Source organism: Pipistrellus kuhlii, unplaced genomic scaffold (assembly GCF_014108245.1).
Source record: "Pipistrellus kuhlii isolate mPipKuh1 unplaced genomic scaffold, mPipKuh1.p scaffold_m20_p_7, whole genome shotgun sequence".
Taxonomy (NCBI): Eukaryota; Metazoa; Chordata; class Mammalia; order Chiroptera; family Vespertilionidae; genus Pipistrellus; species Pipistrellus kuhlii.
Genome location: NW_023425573.1, coordinates 49,546,115 through 49,567,862, shown reverse-complemented (window position 1 = coordinate 49,567,862; position 21,748 = coordinate 49,546,115). Strand labels below are relative to the sequence as shown.

General features: G+C 42.9%; 1 protein-coding gene across 7 annotated transcripts in view; it reads right to left on the bottom strand.

Moving 5' to 3' along the window:
* ACVR1 (activin A receptor type 1) overlaps positions 1–21,748 on the bottom strand; it is a 129,367-nt gene that overhangs the window by 77,120 nt on the left and 30,499 nt on the right. For 2 of the 7 annotated variants that reach the window (XM_036420946.2, XM_036420947.2), the window contains exon 1: positions 6,210–6,338. The exons of 4 other annotated variants lie outside the window; for them this stretch is intronic. The gene's annotated coding sequence lies outside the window, so the exon portion shown is untranslated. Of the gene's footprint in view, positions 1–6,209; positions 6,342–21,748 lie in introns of those variants that run through there. One more of the 7 variants, XM_036420944.2, reaches the window with a different exon arrangement.

Genomic DNA, 21,748 nt, shown 5'->3' with positions numbered 1-21,748 from the left:
GACAGTGTAGAGCAGTTATGTTCAAACCCCCAAGTGTGACTTTTTAAATAAATTTTTAAAGACACCAATGCACCAATTAAAATCAGTGCTATGAAACAAGTATCTATATAGCAAACTCCAGCAACGTGTCACAAAACTTTCAATGAGCTGAGTTTTTTCCATGTGTTGGGCGATGGAGGCTTAATTATTGGCAGCTAATCATGCCCAGTGCCCTGTGATAATGTGACCAGAAAGGTCAGAGGCACATTCCTGGGAAGTGGTGGAAGCTGAGGGTGAGGAAGGGGAAAAGGAGAAATCCAACGCCAGCTGCAGGCTTACCCCAGCACTACCTTTTTATGTAATACAATTTAAAAGAGCACACCTTGAGTCATTGTCAAATGACGGGAGCTGACTAACAGGCAAGCATAAAGGCACTTAAAATCAAACAAGTTTTTGGCAGTCAACATAGCAGCTAAGCAATAGGGGGGGGGGGGGGAATTCAGGGCAAGTTCTTTCAACTTTTTAGCCACAACTGTATCCTTAGCCTCTAGAAATCATGGCTTCCAAATACTGCAAATCCTTGGCATTTCAAGATATCAACTCTCGCCGAAACCGGTTTGGCTCAGTTGTTAGAGGCCTGCAGACTGAAAGGTCCCGGGTTCGATTCCGGTCAAGGGCATGTACCTTGGTTGTGAGCACATCCCCAGTAGAGAGCATGCAAGAGGCAGCTGATCGATGACTCTCATCGATGTTTCTAACTCTCAACTCTGTATCTCTCTCCCTTCCTCTCTGTAAAAAATCAATAAAAATATATTTAAAAAAAAAAAAAGATATCAACTCTCGGATGGTGATGGATGTTAACTAGACGTATGGTGGGGATCATTTTACAATATATACAAGTAGCAAATCATAATGTACACCTGACACCATACTTTCCCTTCTATCCACTCAAACCCCACAACCCAAATCAATCCTGGTGTATCTTGCCATAGGATTACTACTCACTGAAACCACTCTAGGCAGCAGCACATGCTAGCAAGCGCATGACTGAGGAAACAGCCACACCCGATTTTCCAACCTCCTCAATGTGAGCTTCCACAAATCACTTCACCTCTGTGTTTCAGTTTCCTTTCCCATGGAACACAATAGATGCCTCCTATCTTGGAGTATTACTAACAATGCCAGCTATCATTTAGTGAGCCCTTGGTTCTAGAACTGTGCTTAACCTCATTCGTTTTATCTGATTTAATCCTAACAAGACAAAAATTGAGAGGAAGGTAGTATATTCCCATTTGAAATATAAGCCCAGCCGGTGTGGTTCAGGGTTCAGCATCAACCCATGAACCAAGGGTTCGATTCCTGGTCAGGGCACATTCCCTAGTTGTGGGCTTGTTCCCCATTAGCCTTCGCAGGAGGCAGCCAGTGGATGATGTTCCTCTCTCGTTGCTGTTTCTATCTCTCTAACCCTCTCCCTTACTCTCTCTCTAAAAATCAATAAAACATTTTTTTTAAAGATAAGAAAACAATGTTAGAAGGGTTATTAGTAGGTAAAATTGTCTGAGATCATACTTTTTAAGTAAGTGGCAAATCCAAGAATCCAAGTTTTGCTGACTCTCAAATCTGTGTTCTTAATTACCAGTAAGTTAACTTCCACCTTGACTGTTTGCAAGAATTGAACTGAATGCTCATAGAAGACATACTTTTTTTTTTTAATATATTTTTCATTGATTTCAGGGAGGAAGGGAGAGGGAGAGAGAGATAGAAACATCAATGATGAAAGAGAACCATTGATCAGTTGCCTCCTGCACAGCCCCTACTGGGAATCGAGCCTGCAACCCAGGCATATGTCCTTGACCAGAATTGTACCCGGGATCCTTCAGTCCACAGGTTCTGGCTGGTTTGGCTCTATCCACTGAGCCAAACCAGCCAGAACCATAGCAGACTTTCTTAGTTCCCATTCCTGTTTTCTACTTCTTAGAAAATAAGAGAAGTGCTAAAACTGTGGCAGAAAAACATGCATCTCAAACAGTAACTCAAATCACCTGCACAATACTACAAATATCCTCTTGTTCTGACTCTAATATAATATTGTCACAGCAAAGAGTATAAAATGTTGCGTATCCTTGAAGAATAATTTACTCCAGGCACTTGGATTTGGGGGGGAAACAGGTTTGATCTATTAGTAATTCTGGAGAAATCAGCTGGCTTCCAAGCTGCCCAATCTCCTGGTGGAAAAGAAAGTAGGTCATATGCCCCAGACAACTAATAAACTCCGAGGACACCACACAGCACAAAGAACAGGGAGCGCCACTTAACGCTGGGAAAAGATAACTGCTGATTGAACCAGGAAGTTTGGAGGAGCAGGGAGATATCGCAGATCCTGTTCTCTGGGTGCTTCCAAATCATAAATATACATACAATAGGCATTAACCTTTGGGACTTGGGAATGAGAAATGGGAATTCCCAGGAATTTTTATGGAATGCAAATTATAAGTTATTCTTAAAATGCTTCCTAATATGTTTTAATCATTATTATGGATATCTAAACATAATATATACTAATAAGAGTAATATGCAAATTAGACCAGGGCCATGGTGGTGGCAGGCCGGTGGCGGCGGGGGTAAGAGGGGTAGTTGGGGGCGAGCAGGGTAGCAGGGAGGACAGTTGGGGGTGATCGGGCTGACGGGGGGGGGGGGGGGGGGGGGGACTGTTAGGGATGATCAAGCCAGCAGGAAGGGCAGTTGGGGGTGAGGCCAGCAGGAGGAGAGGAGAGGGGGAGACAAGTGGGGGTGAGCAGACCGGAAGAGGGGGGCATTTGGGGCAAGCAGGCCAGTGGGAGGGGGAGCATTTGGGGACATCAGGCCTATGGGGAGGTGGGCAGTTGGGGGCAATCAGTCTGTCAGGGGTGGGCAGTTGGGGGGGGGGGGGCGGTTGGGTTGACCAGGCCAGAAGGCAGAGTGATTAGGGGCGATCAGGCAGGAAGGCAGGTTTGAGGTTAGGAGCCAGCGGTCCTGGATTGCAAGAGGGATCCCAGATTGGAGAGGGTTCAGGCCAGGCTGAGGGACACCACCCCCATGCACAAATTTCATGCACCAGGCCACTATTTGTTAAATAAATAAGAAAAACTTAGTAGAATTTACAAAGAATTGTAGCTTATAACAAATATTCGAAAGCCAGAAAATGCCAGTGAACAGTCCTGGGTAGTAGTCCAACAGTGGGCCCCATCCAGCCTGCAGCCTGTTTGGCAAACAAAACTTTTATGGGAACACAGCCCACTTGTGCATTTTACGTATAGTCTATAGCTACTTTCACACTGAAACAGCAGAGCAAATAGTTGTGGCAAAGCCCATATGGCTTGCAAAGCCTAAAATATTTACTCTCTGACCCTTAGCGTGTTGACCCCTGCAATAACCTGCATTTGGATGTACAAGCAAAGTTAACAGCACTACCCAGCGTCACATGTTGAAAATGGCCATTTTAAAGACTTACTTTGTTTCAGAAACGTATTTCTTGGGATATTATTCACAGGATTTGTGTACTCTATGCTGTACATATAAACATGTTATTTTATTTGCATGGATGACTCACCAGGAGCAGCAGACAGGGCCATGTAATCTACAACATTGCAACATCAACATCTACCAGTAATCACGACCACGTCTCTCCTCTGGGCTCCCATCCTGACCTGGATCTGGGAAATGTCAATCTTATCTTTCAACTCCATAAGTTAGCTTCCAACTTGACCTCAGTGAATTCCTCAACTCTACAAATGACTCTGTGTTGATTATTTAATTCTCATGTGAGAATCAAAATACTTTTCCCTATTTACCTGACTGATTAACTGTTTTGTTTTGTTTTCAGGATTTAGAAATGCTCAAAGAAATCCTGGGAAGGAGTTCTGCGTTGGAAACACTATTTTCTCAGGTATATTTTTAAATATTGAGTAGGGGTCAAACTCACTAACTTTTAAAGAACAGAGGAAAAAGAGATAGAGAGAGAAGGCAGACATGAAGAAGAATAAAATATCCAGGGTCTTTTATGGAAAAGATTAAGGGAAGACCAGTTAAAGTGAACATAGGATAACAATGAGATTTCCTAATACTTTGGTCCCAGGAACAGATTTAAGGCCCAAGTATCAGAGCCCCTTTCTCCTACAAAATTTAAATTATAATCTGGCTGAAATAAGAAGCATTCACTGTGAATTATGACAGAAGTGAGTATAATTAAGCACCACACTGTATTTCTGAAGATAAATTGTATGTATATATATATATATATATATATATATATATATATATATATACATACACACAATATATATATATATATATATATATATATATATATATATATATATGTGCCTAGGTGACCTTTTGACAAGTAGCTATGACACACACTGACCACCAGGGGGAGGTACTCAATGCACAGGCATGGAAACATGAAACAGACTGATGAATCTCAAAAGGAAGGGAAAGGGGGGGGGGGGGATTACACAAAGATCTTATATGCATACTTAAAGGCCTGGTGCATGGATGCATGCACCAGTGGGTCCCTCAGCCTGGCCTATGGGGATCAGGCCAAAACTGGCAGTCCGACATCCCCAAAGGAACCCTGGATTGCAAGAGGGCACAGGCCAGGCCGAGGGACCCCACCATTACACGAAACCATACACTGGGCTTCTAATATGTATAATCTCAAACATCCTTATTTGAATCCATTCATCTATCCAGCCAAAGACTCATTTATTTGTGGTAGAAAAATGAAGCACAAGAATCCAGGAGAAAACTTAAGGGAACAAAGGCTGTGAGATACTATAGCACTAAAAGGGTTCTAGGCTTGAACCAAAAAGTCCTGGATTGATCCCAGCACTGCCAATCACTAGACATGTAATCTTGGGCCAACTGTGGGAGCCAAGTCTCTCACAGGCCAGATGGGCACCATGACGTTCTTGTAGAGTTGCCACATATGACATACATCACATACAGTGAGTGCTAATAAGTGGGAACTATTATTATAAATGCAATAGTTAAGGAGCAATAATGAAAACTGAGAATCATAAGAGTTGAATTATTAGGTTGAATTATATAGAAAGGTCAAAATTGGACCATTTTGTCTCATAAAAATAGCAGTTTTTAAATAATTATAAAGGTCTGTGCAAGGGAAGAACATGAAAAAAATAATACCCCATCCTCACTGCCCCACTGGTGGCAACTTAGAAGAAATCCAGACACCAGATGGGAAGGCTCGAGACTAAAATAGAGTTCCCTTTTGTCAACTCCCACTAGACAGGAGGTGTGACTTCAGGGAAAAGATTCAACAAAAGACAGACAGGGAGACAAAGAAACACACACCTCACTCCTAGGTATCCCACACAATTCCCGCATTCTCTCCCTTCTCCCTTCCTGCCTTCTCCTTCTTTTCTTATTTCTTTCCCTACACAATGCCCAATGGTGTCTTCTGTTAACCAGTTTGGAAAGGAAGGAGCATTTCTGGTCAGCTAATGTCACCAATTGCACAGTAGACCTTGTAGAGCACTTAGTAGCTCAATAAAGAAATCCAATGGGTCTGTCCCATTTCCGCCTCCCCTCCCCACTTATGTTTCTATCTTCTCTCATACCCTGGGTGTTTATTTTTCAAATCCTGTGAGTCCTCACCCAGTTTATGAGTCTGTGGCTGCTCCATGGAATCATGTCAACTCCTGCATGAGTTCTGAGTTTCAAGACATCCCACTAGCCCAAATCCCAGAGGCTCTACCCCAGCTGTATCTAAGGCTCAAAAAGATTCTGAACGAGGAATTAGCATACCTTGTGTAGAGAGGGATGGAGAATAGGCAGAGGTAACAAAGGAAGAACAAGCCATTTCTTCCATCCTCCCAACCCACTCCTCCCAAAACAGAACCAGATTTCACTGGTAACTGGATAGTCTTTCTCCGGGTACTGGGTGCAGCTTGTATGTATGTGGGTCCCACTCCCACTCCCACTCCAAGCACTCCAGCACTCCCAAGAGACACCGTGTTTTATCTGTTGTCTCTCAGTAGCATGTGATGCTTGATGATTACCGTCTCACAGAATGCTGTGAAGGCTTTCATCATTCATCTACTGATCTCAAAGCACTTTGTAAGCGTTCACAGGGATGCCACCCACTGGCCAGAACCAGATGTTCTGGTTTTTTAAAAGGGTGTCTGCATTGTTACTCCTAACCTTTAACTGCGGTTCCTGCGTCTATATACCCTCACCAGACCACTAGACCCATAGATATTAGCAAAGCTTCGATGGGGAGCTTCTTCACAGTAGGGACCCTGTATCCAAACTCCTGCTGTATGCCCAAAGCCAGCTCTCAGGTCTCATCAGACTTATTTAAGTATCTGTGGCATGAACGAAGCTTAAAATTACAGAAAAACAAAACAAAAGAATTAACAAATTCAAGCTCATAAATTTGGTCAAGAAAACTTCTTTATCAGTAAATAGCTGAGTTTCTATTCTGGACTTAAATTCAAAGCAGAGCAAAAAGTACCAAATGCTCTTTATTTAAGTGGAACAGGTTAACACAAGAAACATAAAGAAATATATCAAGCATTATAGAAAAAGTATTACTTCATAAAGGCAGTGTTTAGTTTAGAATGGCAATATGTTTTTTTAATACATCTGTCAACTAAACAACTACTCCAAATTAAAGTTAAGTTTTTCAAAACAGTATCTACAGAAATTTCCAGAACTATTGAAAGAGGGGATACCAAAACAAGTGAACAGAAAACTAAAGCTCTTAAAAACTATTCCTCCAAAGCCCTCTTGCAAATATTTATGTCACTTAGCAATTTAAATAAAAGTTTCACCAGATCACTTTCCCTAATTAAGGTTCAGACTAGGAAAGAAACTGCTTGCCTCCCATGCAGAGAAAACAAGGTAATAAACAAAAAACACAACAACTGAGTAAGGTAAAAGTAAATAAATAAACAAAAATAAACAATATATTGTATAGCTTTGTTTTCTTGTTGTTATTGTGTGTCTGTGTTCAGACTACATCTCCATAATCATGTCAGACAAGCTATCCATTTTATATAACGTAATTGCCAGTCCTAAAATGAGTGATCTGAAAAGTTAACCTGCAAGTTTGTTGAAGAGAAAAACAGTCTCTTATCTATCTTTTTAGTGTTATAATAACATCTCTTTCATACTAGATAGTCAACAAGTATTTGCTGACTGATGAAAAGTGATGTTGACTTAAAATAAGATTAAAGTCAAGAATTCAGGAGATTCTGGGTCTACACTGAGGGAGCAGCCTTGAGTTCTTCATACTCAGCTCTATAATCTCTATGGTATTCTCGCAGGGATTTGTCAAGGTACGATGGAGAGAACACTGAACTAATTAATGAGTTAGACACACCCTGTTACTACAGCTCTGTGAGTGGAAAGTCGCTTATCCTCTCTGGCATTCATTTTTCCTAACTATAAACTGGGAATGGTGGCCCAAGTCACTAAGCTTCTCTCCAGCTCAAAGACCTTCTGCTTACTAGACATTTCTTTTACAATTTCTAGCAGGATCTCTTAAAAAGTACACTAACAGGAAAGGCTACCTTTTTAATTAAAGATGGTTTTTTCACCTACTCCTCAACTAAGGCATCCAACCCATTCATTAAGAAAAAAAAGTAAGAGTAACATTTCTCATTTTATTTAGCAATTTAGTTAGTAAAACTCACAGAGGTTTGCTTTCAATCTGATTTGCGTATCAATAACTTATTTGCCAACTGAAAGATAACTGAGTAAGAAAACACACAAGAAGGAGTAGAATAACCGTGGGGTCTATCAAGAACAGCCTCTCAAGGGGCATGAGGATACATCCAGTTCCCAAAGCAGGGAAACTAGGTGAACAAAACTAAAGTGAGCATGTCCACCTCACCCAGCACCTCAAACCTGCTCATCTTCCTTTATATTCTAGCTCAGGCAATGGAACCACCAATGACCAATCCTACGACAGAGACATTTACCTTCCAAAGCTCACCTCTGCCTTTGTCCAGCCCTACCGTTTCCCACCAGCAGCACTCCAACTGCCTCTCCATGATCTCCTTCCTCCTTGTACCTTCCACAGTGCAGTCAATGTCCCTTGAGCTGCCTGTCCTCAGCTCAGCTGTCAATGGCTCTCCTTGGCATGTGCAAATTCCCTGATTTCCACGACCTGGCCCAAGACCTCTCCGACCTCATCCAGTCATCACCCCACAGGTACCCTAATCACACCTTTCAGCTCTCTGAGGACACCACAATCTTGTTCACCTCCTGCCTCTGCACTTGCTTGCCTGAAATGCTCTCTTCCATCTCACAAATTGCTATGTTTCAGGATGAACACAAGAATCACCTCTGATGGAAGCCTTCCCTGAAATCCCCAGGCTCACACCCTGCCCGAGTTATATGTACCCTCATCTGGAATTCCAAAACTGAATGATCACAGAATCTAAAAAGTACATTTCATTTTTTTTTATTTCACTGCCTAGTAAATCTATGGATTCCTCGAAGTATTATTTTTTCATCTCTGAAACATCAGGAATAGTCTTGCAAGCAATAAGGTCCTTAATAAATGTTGATGGGTGGATGGGTGAACCATGATAATGAATTCAAAGCATAAGAGAAACCCTCCACAGGAAATGAACAATAAAAATTATGCTAATGGGGGAAAAGGAGGCAGGCTTACCAGAATCCACTCTCAGGGTTGTCATGGCTTTTAATTCAAGAAAACAAAAAACAAACAAACAAAAAAACCTCTCTCAAATCCTAAATTATAAAGACTAAGAGAGAAGTAAAGTGTTTCTTACAAAAAAAAAAATGTGTAAACGAAATGTGTACTCTAAACTTCCTAATGACTTACATATGAAAACTGGGAAGTATTCCCACTCTAATACTATAAGCACAATCTTTTTCTAAATTACATATACAGAAAAGTAACTTGAAAACAACATTCCATGCCATGCTAACACTGTAATATTACTGGAAATTTCAATGTTGTCAATAAAATGTAAGAAAGAAGATGCCTCATCTTATAAGAAAAGTGTGAAAATCTTTCCCAGAAAATTATCCCCGAGATTGTCACTTGGCACCAGGCCCTGATACAATTCCCGTGGCTGGGCTCTAACTCACTGGCTTCCTTCCAGATGTCATCATTCAAGGTGCCGGGGACCGGAGTGGGGAAAAGATGAGTTCTTCTCATGACAAAGGTCTTCCCTACCACACCAGCCTTTCTCCCAACCCCAACCTTTTTATACCACACAGTGAAAAGAAGGAACATATAAATTGCTATGTAATGCAACTCAATTTAATTTAATAAGCATAAAGAAGGTAACAGAAAGGACGCAATGGACCAAGTTAAATATTAAGTAGGAAGATCCGAGGAATAAAGTTGCCTGTTATTAGCACTCACTGGCTGGGATCACTAAGCTTACACATGAAATTGCTCAATGCATGAGTCATTTCAAATCATAACTATACTGATTCATTTAATATGTCCAAGCAAACCTGCAATAAAATGACCTAGAAGTCTTGAGATGCAGCTGATTCCCCAATCAAAATAATGGGGGCGACAGATATATTTTAGAAAAATAAAAAACATAAATGTGTTTAGAAAAAAAAACCTTCAAAATCCTATTGTTTTCACAATAGAAATGGGCAGAAGCATGTGAAATTTTTGAGTTTATCAAAATTGGGCATGTTTGTAAGAAAATAGTTGAGAGTTTATTGCTCTGGGGGATTCCTTTGCAGTCCATTAACACTGGTACCCCCTGAGGGGCTGGTGCAGGAACTCAGCTCCCGTCCCATTCAGATCACAGGATGATTGGGAGCCCAACCTTTGACTTCAACTTCGGTGATTTTAGCTTTAAAATCAGTCTTACATGCTGATAGTTTCTTTTGGGGGTAATGAAAATGTCCTAACGGATAGTGGTACAATTCTGGATTTACTAAAAGCCTCTGAACTGCACCCATACAAGGGGAGTTTTGGTATATGAACTAACTCAATAAAACTATTATTTTAAAAAAATAGAAAGTTCTTCTACCTTTTTCTGTACAACTTTAGCCCTTGAGTGTATGCTGTGCTGTGCCTGTTAATGACATGGACATACTGTATCCAGATTCATTTTTATGGAAAAAGCCAGAGGCTTGGAATCTCACAGTTTGGAAACTGGACCTATGTCTGTCACTTCCCAGGCTCTGGAATCTTGAGCACCAGTCCCCAACTATAAAACAGGCAAACACCACCCACCTAGCGGATGAGGAGACTGAGAATCTGCAAATCATCAGACAGAGGGTAACATGGCAGAAAATTAAAAGGGAGCAGGCTCTAAGATGGGAAATGTTAGGTGTCGGGAGAAAATAAAAGGGAAGGTGCAAAAGCAGGAAGGATGTAGCAAGTGAAGATCCTGAAGGAAGCCAGCCTACCTAGAATCAGGGCAAACCCCTCTAGAATCCTCCTTGGGGGTCCCAGGATCCTTTGGGGTGGGATTGATGAGGAGTGGGAAGGTGGGGATGAGTCTGCTCCCAGGAGCATGTGCTAGTATCCAGACTACATTATCTATCATACTTAAATCTCTGGATTCCTTACTTCAGAAATTTATAAGAGTAACCACGAAGTAGAGATATTTTCTATATTTTTAATCTTAAGTGTCATTAAGCACTCAGTCCACTAATGGAATTATAACCTCTTGATTTGAGTTGCTATTAATTAGAGCACATAGTTTTGCACCAAGATTCATTTTTATAGATGAACTCTATATAATAAAACATGCCTGAAGTTGATCCTTAGCAGTCTTTTCATCACAAGCCTCAGGATTCCACACCTGTGATTAATTTATAGCAACACAAGTTGAAACATCAGCTTTCGATCATTTTGTGATATTGCAACTCTTAAGAAGCCACTTCCCTGACAATTAATACAAACAATCTATATATTTACCATCTAAACCCAAATTCCCAACTGACCCGGAATTTAATGTGAAGTGAAATCTTCATCGTGGTTTTAATAACACTATTCTCACTTAAAATGTGCTCTATTTGTCCAAGCAAAAATTAAAGGGGGGGAGACCTTTAAAAAACACATAAAATGTATGTATAGGTACATGTGTATGTACACACACACACACACATACACACAACTAGAGACCTGGTGCACAAATTTGTGCACGGATGGGGTCTGGCCTGGCGGCCTGTATCAGGGCTGATCAGGCAGGGCCAGCTGTGGGGAGGGGCCTCCATCGGTTGGCTGGCTGGCCCCACCCCTGGTCAAACTCCTGGTAGAGGGGACAATTTGCATATTAGTCTTTTATTATATAGGATATAAAGATATAAACTTTATGCCACACATTGCTTGCCTTGAAAAGCAATTCAAGATGCTCTAAGAAGACTAGCAAGTTACCAGCCCTGTCCTCCCCCAGGTGGAACACGACAGCCAGTTGAATTCTGTCACTCAAAGTTCTTCCAGAGACAGATGGGTTAACTAACCAGTCTTCCTCAACTGCATGTTAAAGCGCCTGGAGACTGCTCTCCAGTGGAGCTGGGAAGTGAGCTGAGTATCGCTGTGATGGGATTCTTTCAATCAGAAGACAGGACGCTGGAAGTGCAACGTGAGTATAAAAAGGAAATAAAAACATTCGCAAATTTACCCTTCATGCTGTCAACAACTCTAAGGAAAAATTCCACTGAGTTTCAGGTCACTAAACTCTCAACCATTTCATAAGCACTTGTCTCCCTGATTCTGCTTTTTAATTTCACAAATCCCAGAGGGAAATGATGCTGTTCTGGAAGTTTAAGAATGGCTTATTTTCTAAAATTGGCAGGAAGGAAAAAGCTAGCTTCTGTTAGTTCTAATTTTGAATGCATTAAGTACTGGAAAAGGGAACTCTTCGATAATAACCTTATTTTTTTTTTTAACATTTTAGTTGTTTCATGTGCAGCATTTTTGTTGGTTCTACCAGCATTGCTGTGCAGTCAGGTTTATTTTAAGACAACATGCTGGCATAAATTCAACTGTGTCTCCTAGACTCTTAGAACTTTTAACCAAATTTAGTCTGGTTTAACACAACCCTGAGGTGTCCTTCCTGAGTTTTTCCACTTTCAATATATGAAGAGTGGGTCAGATACATGTCTAGAAGTTATTTTATTTTAAATGTCATTTTATATAAACCTTTATTGTACGCACAGACATGGACACACACACACACACACACACACGTGTGCATACATGCTTCAACTACTCCTTCAGAGTCACCATCAATACCTAATGCCTTCAGTTAAGGCAAAATCCAATAAGGTAATATTTTGGGGGGAAGACAAATAAATATGAATATTTCAAGGAAGTCGGGGCATGCCATGGTTGGGAAAAGCTTCCATATGTGAATATGTTCTCTCTCTAGCAGGAGACAAGAGGTTCCCAAATGTAAAATTTATTGTCCATCCAACAGCAAGAATGGTAAAGAAACTATCTTACACACATGTTTACTGCCAATTGTCAAATACAATATGAATCCATAGAGATAGTACATACACACACATATGTAACACATGTTTATGAATATATATTCAATCCACACACTATACTAAAAATGCAGCTACAACCTTCAGTGAAAGCTCTAATTTTCTTTATTTAAAAAAAAAAAATTACCAGCACTCCATGCCCTACCCCATGCCAAGGTGTCCTCCATCACTATCATCTTACTGCTCAATGCTGTAGTTAAACCCGGAACTGGGGCGTTGTCCAGTGCACCCATAAGATGCCAGTTCGATTCCAAGTCGAGGTACATGAGAGAGAGCAACCGATAAATGTTTCTATCTCACCTCTCCCTCCCTCCCACCCTCCCTCCTTCCTCTCTCTCTCTCTCTCTTTCTCTTCTCTCACATCAATAAGCATATTTTTCAAAAGAAGAAGACCTGAGGCCAGACTGCCTGAGTTAGGATTCAGGCCCTGCCATTTGCTACCCTTAGAGCCTTAGGTGCATAGCTTACTGTGCCCCCATTTATTTCATCTGCAAAATTAAGATTTTAAACAGTATGCCTGTCTCCCAGACTAATTGTAAGAATTATTGTAAAGCATTTATAATAAAACATGATATATAACCACCTTTAAAGGGTAAGCCATAACTATTATTGATGTTGCTCTTAATATCAGAAACATAATCTTGACTTTTGAAAAACTCATTTCCTTCCTTTTCTTAATAGCTCTTACACTGTAATAACTACAAAATACAGTCACTTGGTTGTGCCTTTGAACTCATTTCTTTTCTCACTCTGGAAGACATAATAAAAGGCAAAAAAGACTGTATTGCGGAGTTGAATTTGAAGTATGTCAAACTTTTTTACTTCCTTAATGAATGATGAATCACTTGTAATAGTCACATGGACTACAATCCAGCTTTGCCCCACAGTAGGACTGAAAACCAATGGTGAAAGTCAGAATCCTTCAACCAGTAAAGTTTACTGATAGACTAAAGGGAAAATTTCACGTGGATGACAAGTATATAGACTCCATCCCCCCAAGGTTATCTATTGAAATATAATGAAGAGAAATAGACACAAGTCACCACCAACCAATCAGCCAAAAACACCTTTAATTTAATATAATTTATCTATTATTTATCAATATATAAGCATATGTGAATGTCTATCAAGAATACTATGGAGGCCAAACCCGGTTTGGCTCTGTGAATAGAGCGTCAGCCTGCAGACTGAAAGATCCCAGGTTGGATTCTGGTCAAGGACATGTACCTTGGTTGCGGGCACATCCCAGCAGGGGGTGTGCAGAAGGCAGCTGGTTGATGTTACTCTCTCATCGATGTTTCTAACTCTCTATCCCTCTCCCTTCCTCTCTGTAAAAAATAATTTTTATATATATATATATATATATGAATACTATGGAGCCCTGGCTGGTTTGGCTCAGTGGATGGAGTGTCAGCCTGCAGACTGAGGGGTCCCGGGTTCGATTCCTGTCAAAGACACATGGCCAAGTTGTGGGCTCGAACTCCAGTGGGGAGTGTGCAGAAGACAGCCAATCCATGATCCTCTCTCATCATTGATGTTTCTATCTCTCTCTCTCTCTTCTTTCCTCTCTGAAATCAATAAAATAATATTTAAAAAAAAAAGAATACTATGGAATAATTTATACTATATAATCCTGACATGAAAACCCAAGTGTCACATCTAGCACTCACTCAAGTCCTTTAAACACATGAAATTAACACAGTGATGCCCTGACATTTAGAAAAAGACAAGCTGGCACAATAGTGCAAACAGGACATGTCAAATGCCAGTCAGGATCTAATAAGAATCCCTGAGGAATCACATTTCCACAGAACAGTCTCTCTAGTTGGCCGTCTAAAGAAAAACTACACTTCATACTTAATAAAAAAAAAAAAAAATGACTAACATAAAGGCTCTATCTAAAGAGACATAGTTTTTGCCTGGGTCTCACTTTTTGCCATCTGTAGTCACAAGAGAGAAGAAACCACACTTGAGTCACAAGAGAGAGAAGATCCTGTGGCCACTGGCCACTTGGTGTGGCTGAAAGTGGCCTGCAAGAGAGAGGTCTGCAGCTAGGATCCTGGAGATCGCTCACAATCCACAGGTAGTTGCTAAATGAAAACACGGGTTACTACACTGAAATCAGGACTTGTTGCTCTGCCCTCCTCTTGTACCCCGCGTCTTCACTTTGCACTCCAAGCTCTCCAATTTCTGATGTAACCTGGACAAGCCTCCCTCCCAGCCAGGCCAGCACCGGGCACTCTTCTCAAGATTGACTTCCCGCAGGGAGCTTGGGCGCCCATCCTTCCTCCCCCTGTCCCTAGCTTTGCCCACCAGGAAATGGCGCAACCCTCTAACAGCAAGACTGTCCTCTGCAGCTCTGAGTCCCCATCCCCAGTAGTGTGCATGATGAAGGGCACGCACGCAAGCGAGTGTGCTGAAAAATAAAGGACTGTCTCTCCCCCTCCACAGAGACCTTCCAGGATTTAAAAGCAATGTGTGGCCAGGCGAGCATGGCTCAGTCGTTGAGCACCCACTCATGAACCAAAAGGTCACTGGTTCAATTCCTGCTCAGGGCACGTGCCCAGGTGGCAGGCTCAGCCCCCAATGGGATGCGTGCAGGAGGCAGCCTATCCATGATGATGCTGTTCTCCATCGATGTTTCTATCTCTCTAGCCCTCTGCTTTCCTCTCTCTCTAAATAGATAAATAAAAATGATTTAAATACATAAATAAAATAAAAGCAGTGTGTGTCCTACCCGGACCACCAGCATTCTGATGGGTCTGGATAAAGCACAGCCCACACCCCCCTCTTTGGATGTCCACTGCAATTATGGGCAATAAATAATATACTGCTGGTTCCTGTCACTTGTTTCATTCCAGCTGCACCCAAGCAACAATTCCTCTAGATTTCTATCCCTTTTACCTAAGAAAGGAAGGCTGCAGATACCAACTTTCTCATAAATGGCAAGTCTGTGGCACACGACGGGGCAGAAAAATAAACACTCAAATATGTATCTCCTCTCTCCCCCTCCTACACCAACAAGTAAAAGGTTAGAGTAATGGATTTTAACTAGCAGGAAACAAGTACAGGACTTAGGTGGACAGGTCAGCTCTCCTGGATTTTCAGAGCTGCCTCTCTATTCGTCTCAGCTAGCACTTCTCTCCTTCCCTCTTCTGGCGACCAGAGGCTCCCCTGGCCAGGAGACAGAGTAAGTTCCCCAAGTCAGAGGGCTCCGGCTCGTGGCGGTGCAGGACCAGGGTCTGAGCAGAAGCCTTTCCTCAGAAGTACACACAGAATGAACATGACTTAATCAAGCCTTTGCCACTCTCCAAAAGGAGATATGAAAAAAAAAAAAAAAATTTGCTACTAATTTTAAGCATAGAAATTCTAAGATATTTGGGGGCAACTACATTGTTACATCTCTGACAAGTGACTATTCTCCTGGTTCTTAGCTAGAACTATCAAACTTTGACAGTAACTCTTGGATACCTTTTATATAAATTAACAATTTCTGCTGTCACAAAATCAAACCAACCCAGAAAGACAGGCTTGGAAACTACCAGCCAAGTTCATTCTGCAAGGAACCACTAAGCTTTAATCAGATGTGCTTCGATTTCTGGAACCTCGAGCATTAAGAAGGGCTCAGCAAGAAACATGGGCAAAAGTAGGAAGAGAAGGAGGAGGAGGAGGAAGGAGGAAGAGGAGGAGAACAAAAGAACCGCCCCCAAGCCAGTCACTTAGCACAGGCTCCTGACTGAAAACTTCTGCCCCTTTGCAGCTGTTGTCTCCTGCAGTTGGCACAGGGCGCTGCCAGTCTGGAACCGGTTTCCAGTGAGGACAGCATTGTTTTATTGGCTACTTAGGCAGTGCACACACCATTAATGGAGTTTTTATCTCTCCATTTTCCTGTCAGTACAGAACCAGCCAGTCTGACTCTGTTATTATCATTAAGAAAGCTTTTTTTCCCCCTCCCCACACACACCACACACTCGTTAATCCAAACAACATCTGGGAACTTCAGCCGCTATCATATAAAAGGGAAACAGATTTAGAGGGAACAGGGGAAATACAGCTCCAGCCACACTGAACAGCAACTAAATCCCAACAGCCAAACTTAACTTGCACCACCAGTATCTCTGAAATGCTGTTCACTTCAAAAAGGCAAAAATGCTTCCCACCACATTTCTTTATACCTCCTCTAGACCTTTGCTGTGTGTGTGTGTGTGTGTGTGTGTGTGTGTGTGTGTGTGTATGGGGGGGAGAGGGGGAGAGAGGAAGGGGGACAGGGGAGGGGGTCCATTTTGACATGTAGCTTTTGTTAAAAAAAAAAAAAGGAAAAAATATTACTGCTTCCTAGATGGGAAGTTCAGTTGTGAAATAAGCCAAGAATATTTGGATGACTGTTAAAAGAATGCTTTTTTTTTTTTTGCTTTTCCGGAAAGGAGAATAAAAAAGACCCTTTCTGAGGGAGTGCATCTCTAGTTTACAAACTAATAGGGAAAAACTGGCGCCACCGAACCCAGAAAAGATGTCCTCCTGTAACAGACAGCTGTCTCCTCGGTAGTTTAAGTGTGCTTTTTGCTGAGATCATGCTCCGTGAGTCATGGAATCAATACAGGAATATGCACTGAGCCAGCCACCCTGCAACTGCACAAGGCAGAGCTGTGTGGCTCAAGCTACCCAGCAACCCTGTCCCTTTCCTGTCCCCGGCACCTGCATCTGGGGGCGATGTATATGGGCTTTCCACTTCCTGCCTGAACACGCCTCCATGGGCCCTCCAGGTGGGTCCTTCCAGCACTGCTTCTGTGTCAGTAGAACCTAGAGGTTGCATACCTCCAATGTGCTGATGTCCGGCAAACGCCTCAGGCACTTCATTCCCACTCCTTTTTTCGGTTTTCTGTAACGCACCAATGGCAGCTATACTTAAGTCAGAAAGGACTGACTTTCCCACAAAGGCTCCTGACCAAGTAGAAGGCACAATCAAAACATTTAGAGAAAGCCAAAATCGGAGCGTCGTGAAGGTTAATAGTTTACTTTTAATTTATCTTTTTGTTCCATTCAGCAAAAAAATAAAGTAAAATAAAAAGGGAAAATCACTAACTGTCTGAGCCACAGGCTCCTGCTCCCTGGAAGTTGGCCTTGGAGCCCCTGGCAGTCTGTGGTTAATGACAGTCTCGGAAACCTGATCCTCGCGCAGTGGGAGATTTGAGTAAGCACCGGCCTCTCTCTGGTCTCGCCTTTCCATTGTCCCACCCCGCAGGGCCAGCTGTTTCTGACAGCCAAATTGCTGCGTGCTAAGCAATGAAGGCTGTCAGAGAAGGAATTTTCATTTCTATAATGCATAGGCCTCTGCGGACAAATTAGACAGCTTATGGTGCTGGCTGCAGGATGCTGCTCCGGGCTTGAAGCGCTGCCAACACGCAGCCTTCCCTCCCCTCCCCTCTCCCCAGCCCCAAGCCGACAGGACAGTCACCCAAAAAGAATCGGAATGGCCAGAGAGAAACAGAACACGTGTCTTCCGCGACATACATAGCATATGTCCAGAGTAGCTGTCCAGCCACAGTCTTGGATGTAATGACACATGGTGGGAGCTAACAGCTAATGTCACACCATGGAGCTGCCTCGCAGGGCGGCCATTAAGACCTCCTGTAATTGGATATCCCGCAGTGAGTATCCCTGGGCATCAGCAAAATCAGTGGCCCTCAGCTCCTAGGGCACATGTGTCAAACACAAGGCCCGCGGGCCAAATCCGTCCCGCCAGGCCTTGCAATGTGGCCCGCACCGCGCTGTCATCACTGCACTCCGCTGCGTTTCCATCACAATGACAGTTTATGACTGTTCAGTAAACCATTCGGCCCGCGATTTAGGCTGGATTTTAGATTTTGGCCCCTTCTCTGATTGAGTTCGACACCCCTATCCTAGGGGATACCAGGCTTACCTAGAAAACACACCCAGAATGCATCCCTTCCTGAAAGCCCAGGTGATGACCATTATGCAACAATGCAGGAGGTCCAAGAGCAAGAGGCTCCATCAGGAGGACAGCGCCTCCCATATGAACTTCTAGAATTGTTCTGTGGGAACGGCCTGCCTCCCCAGCTTCGGTACTCACCACTCCCACCACCACCCACTTCCTACCACCCCTGACTTTGTACTGGGGCTATATATGCCCCCTCCTAGTCTGCCTGAACACTGGGGCTAGACCCATCAGCACACTGCATTCAACTGTGAGGTGGTACGTAGCCTACGCTGGTCAAATCAGATTGGACCTCTCTGGGTTTTACAGGAACTGCTAAAATAAATAAATAAATAAATAAATAAATAAATAAATAAATAAAGAACAGGGTCCCATGGACACTGCTTGAGTCCTGGGTCAACCCAGATCAGAAACCTACCCTGCCCAGACCACCCCAGAATGGCAGCCATTAGTGTCTTAAGACTAGTCCTGGACTGCATTTTCTGTCACTTGCACATGCCAACTAATAGATGAACCATCACGCCACCCTAAAAACATCCACAGAAATGCACATGTTATACTTTTATCACATAAACAACAACAAAAATGTTGCATTCTGGGTTCTTTCACTTTTCTCCTCTAATCCTTACATGCTAATGGGAGCTAAAATATGCAAACCGTCACCTGATTTTGGCCCCTTCTGCAAGGCAAGTCTAAATATCTGACCTGAATTCAAGGAGAAATGAGCTAAATTCATGATCCACGTTTTCTTTCGGTGCCATAAATCTCAACCCAAGCTGGACCTTATGGCACAGAGGAAGTGGACTCCGGTCAGTGAGTGGTCCGTCAGCCCCATGTCCATGGAGCCAACTCGGGGAAAGGCCAAGAAACCACTGCAGCCCTGCACAGAGGTGGGGGTGGGGACACCTGCTCTTCGGCCGGAGGTTCAGGTCAGACAAAGCACAAGCACCTGCAGGCTGACAGCTGCCAAGGCCATCACGCGGGCCACATCCTGCAGCCCTCCCGGCTTTATCATTAACTACTGTCTGGCCAAGGAGGGCAGGGTTTGGTTGAAGAACACCGGGGACTTGAAGGCGGGCGGCACATCCAGAACCAGGGTGGGCTCGCAGCCACTCACTACGGCTATAAATATCCTCCTGGCTGCTGGCCTGACAGCAACCACAGTTCCTGCTCCCCCGTTGGGAATAGAACTGCGGCCCGTTCCCCAAAGAAAGTCAGCACAACCACGCATGGCAAAAATGATGAGATGTGCCTACGAGCGCACTCCATGCTCAGGCAAGCCATGCTCCTCACCCTCCTCTTGTCCATACTTGGCTCCCAATCCTCAAAGATCAAAGGGAGACTTTAAAGATGCAAACCACAAGAATGGGGTTGCAGTCTGGTCCTTAGGGAGAACTGTAGCACACAATGGCTCAAGATTGTGATAGAAAGGAGAGAGGGAAAGAACAAGGGAGGGCATGAGATCCACTCACTCTCAGCCCCTTTCAAGCATGACAAAGAGGAGGACTATCAAAACTTTATGTTAACTCTTTTACACGAGGAATTTAGGACAAAGGATGGGGGTGGAGGGAGCTTGCACTGTCTCCTCACGTGGAGAAAACAGGAAGAAGGACAAGAAGACCACTGAGACTGCTTAGACAAGGAAGTCATGCAAATAAATAAATAACCACATTTACCTGGATGCTTCTGAGAAAACACCGAAATTCCCAGGACTGGCTTGGCCTTAATGTCTGAAGATCCACCCTATCCTCTGAACCCAGAGATCACCCACTACTTTGAGAAAAGGCATTCTAAAACAGCCCTTGTTTTAGCCACTGCTGAAAAACAGAACCTAACACGATCCAAATACTGAAGAGGGCCCTGGATTGAGGTCTGGGTACCATTCATCTCCAGGGCCTGGCACAGCACTGGCCTACACTTGGTGTCCCAGCATATAACTGCCCCAGCATTACAGTTGGAAGGGCCTCCCTTATAACCGACTGTATAGAGCTCAGAGAGTATTCTGAACCCAATTCACTGCCTTTCCTCCTGTCATCATTCATGTACTTAGCCATAAAGTACTGAGCACCCACAGCTAGCCAGGCACCATTCCGGCCACTGGAGGTCAACGCCACATGCAATGCAAGTCTACCTGCGGCCAGAACACTCCACCTGGAAGTTATTTCTTTCATTCATGTAACCATGTCCCCTGCTATAGGCCCCAGATCTGAGAAGATTTCCTCCATGGTAAGAGCAAACATATTCCCTATGTAAGGAATTCAACTCGTAAACCAATTAACTCTAGAAAGTCTTCAACAGTCACTCACACCACCAATATTCCAGGTCACACGATGGCCCTTTCTCCTCAATTTCTAGCACTTTGTGCCCTGACTTTCATTTTCAACCTGAAAACCCCAGAAATTATCTCATATAGAGAACAGCTTAGGAGAAGTCATTTTAATCCAAAATATTGACTCTGAGCAGGGGACTGTTCTAAGGTTCATCTACTGTGGTTTCTTTTTTTTCCTTTATCTGAAAACTAGCAAGGTAGTGTATGAATTCAAGGTTTCCTAGTACAAAGAATAATATATCTAATCACATCTCTATTATAAAAGCCAAGTGATACTGAATAAACCTCTGAGATTTTAATAGTCACGGAATTATTCCTATAAATATAAGTTTAACACTAATTAAACCATAGTCTAAAGTATATCCTTCCTTTGAGTTTGGAGGTACAAACCTTAAGGAGCTGAAAAATGATGAATGCTCAGGCTCAGTAATATAGTCAGTAAGTGTGTTTTCATTCATTTCATTTTCCTATCTTTCTACAAACTAATCCAATAAATACCGTACAGCCAGATTGTAATGGCCAGTGTAGTCAGCACTGCATAACACAACAAACTGATGTTCTGCTTACTAAATCCTACAAGTTAGATACTTACTGTGGGTGACTTGGAAACATTCCTAAATACTGCTAGCGCCCTGGTTTTCTCTGCAAAATACGTAGTAATAATAGCAGCCACAGGTTTTGAACACTTCCCAGGTACCAGATACCGCTATGCGAGAGATTTGCATACATATTACCAAACTTAATCCTCCCCACATGGGTAATAACACAACAGGAATTATTACGGACACTTTAGAAGCTCAGAGAGGTGAAGTAACTCCCCTAAGGTCGCACAGCTGGAAAGTGGCCGGATGAAATCGACACCCACACTTGTCCGACACCATCACCCATTATGATACAGTCTCTGCATTCCTTTCCAACCACAATATTATGGGAGGGGATTAACACCCGCCTTGTGGGGCAACCTTGCTATAGAA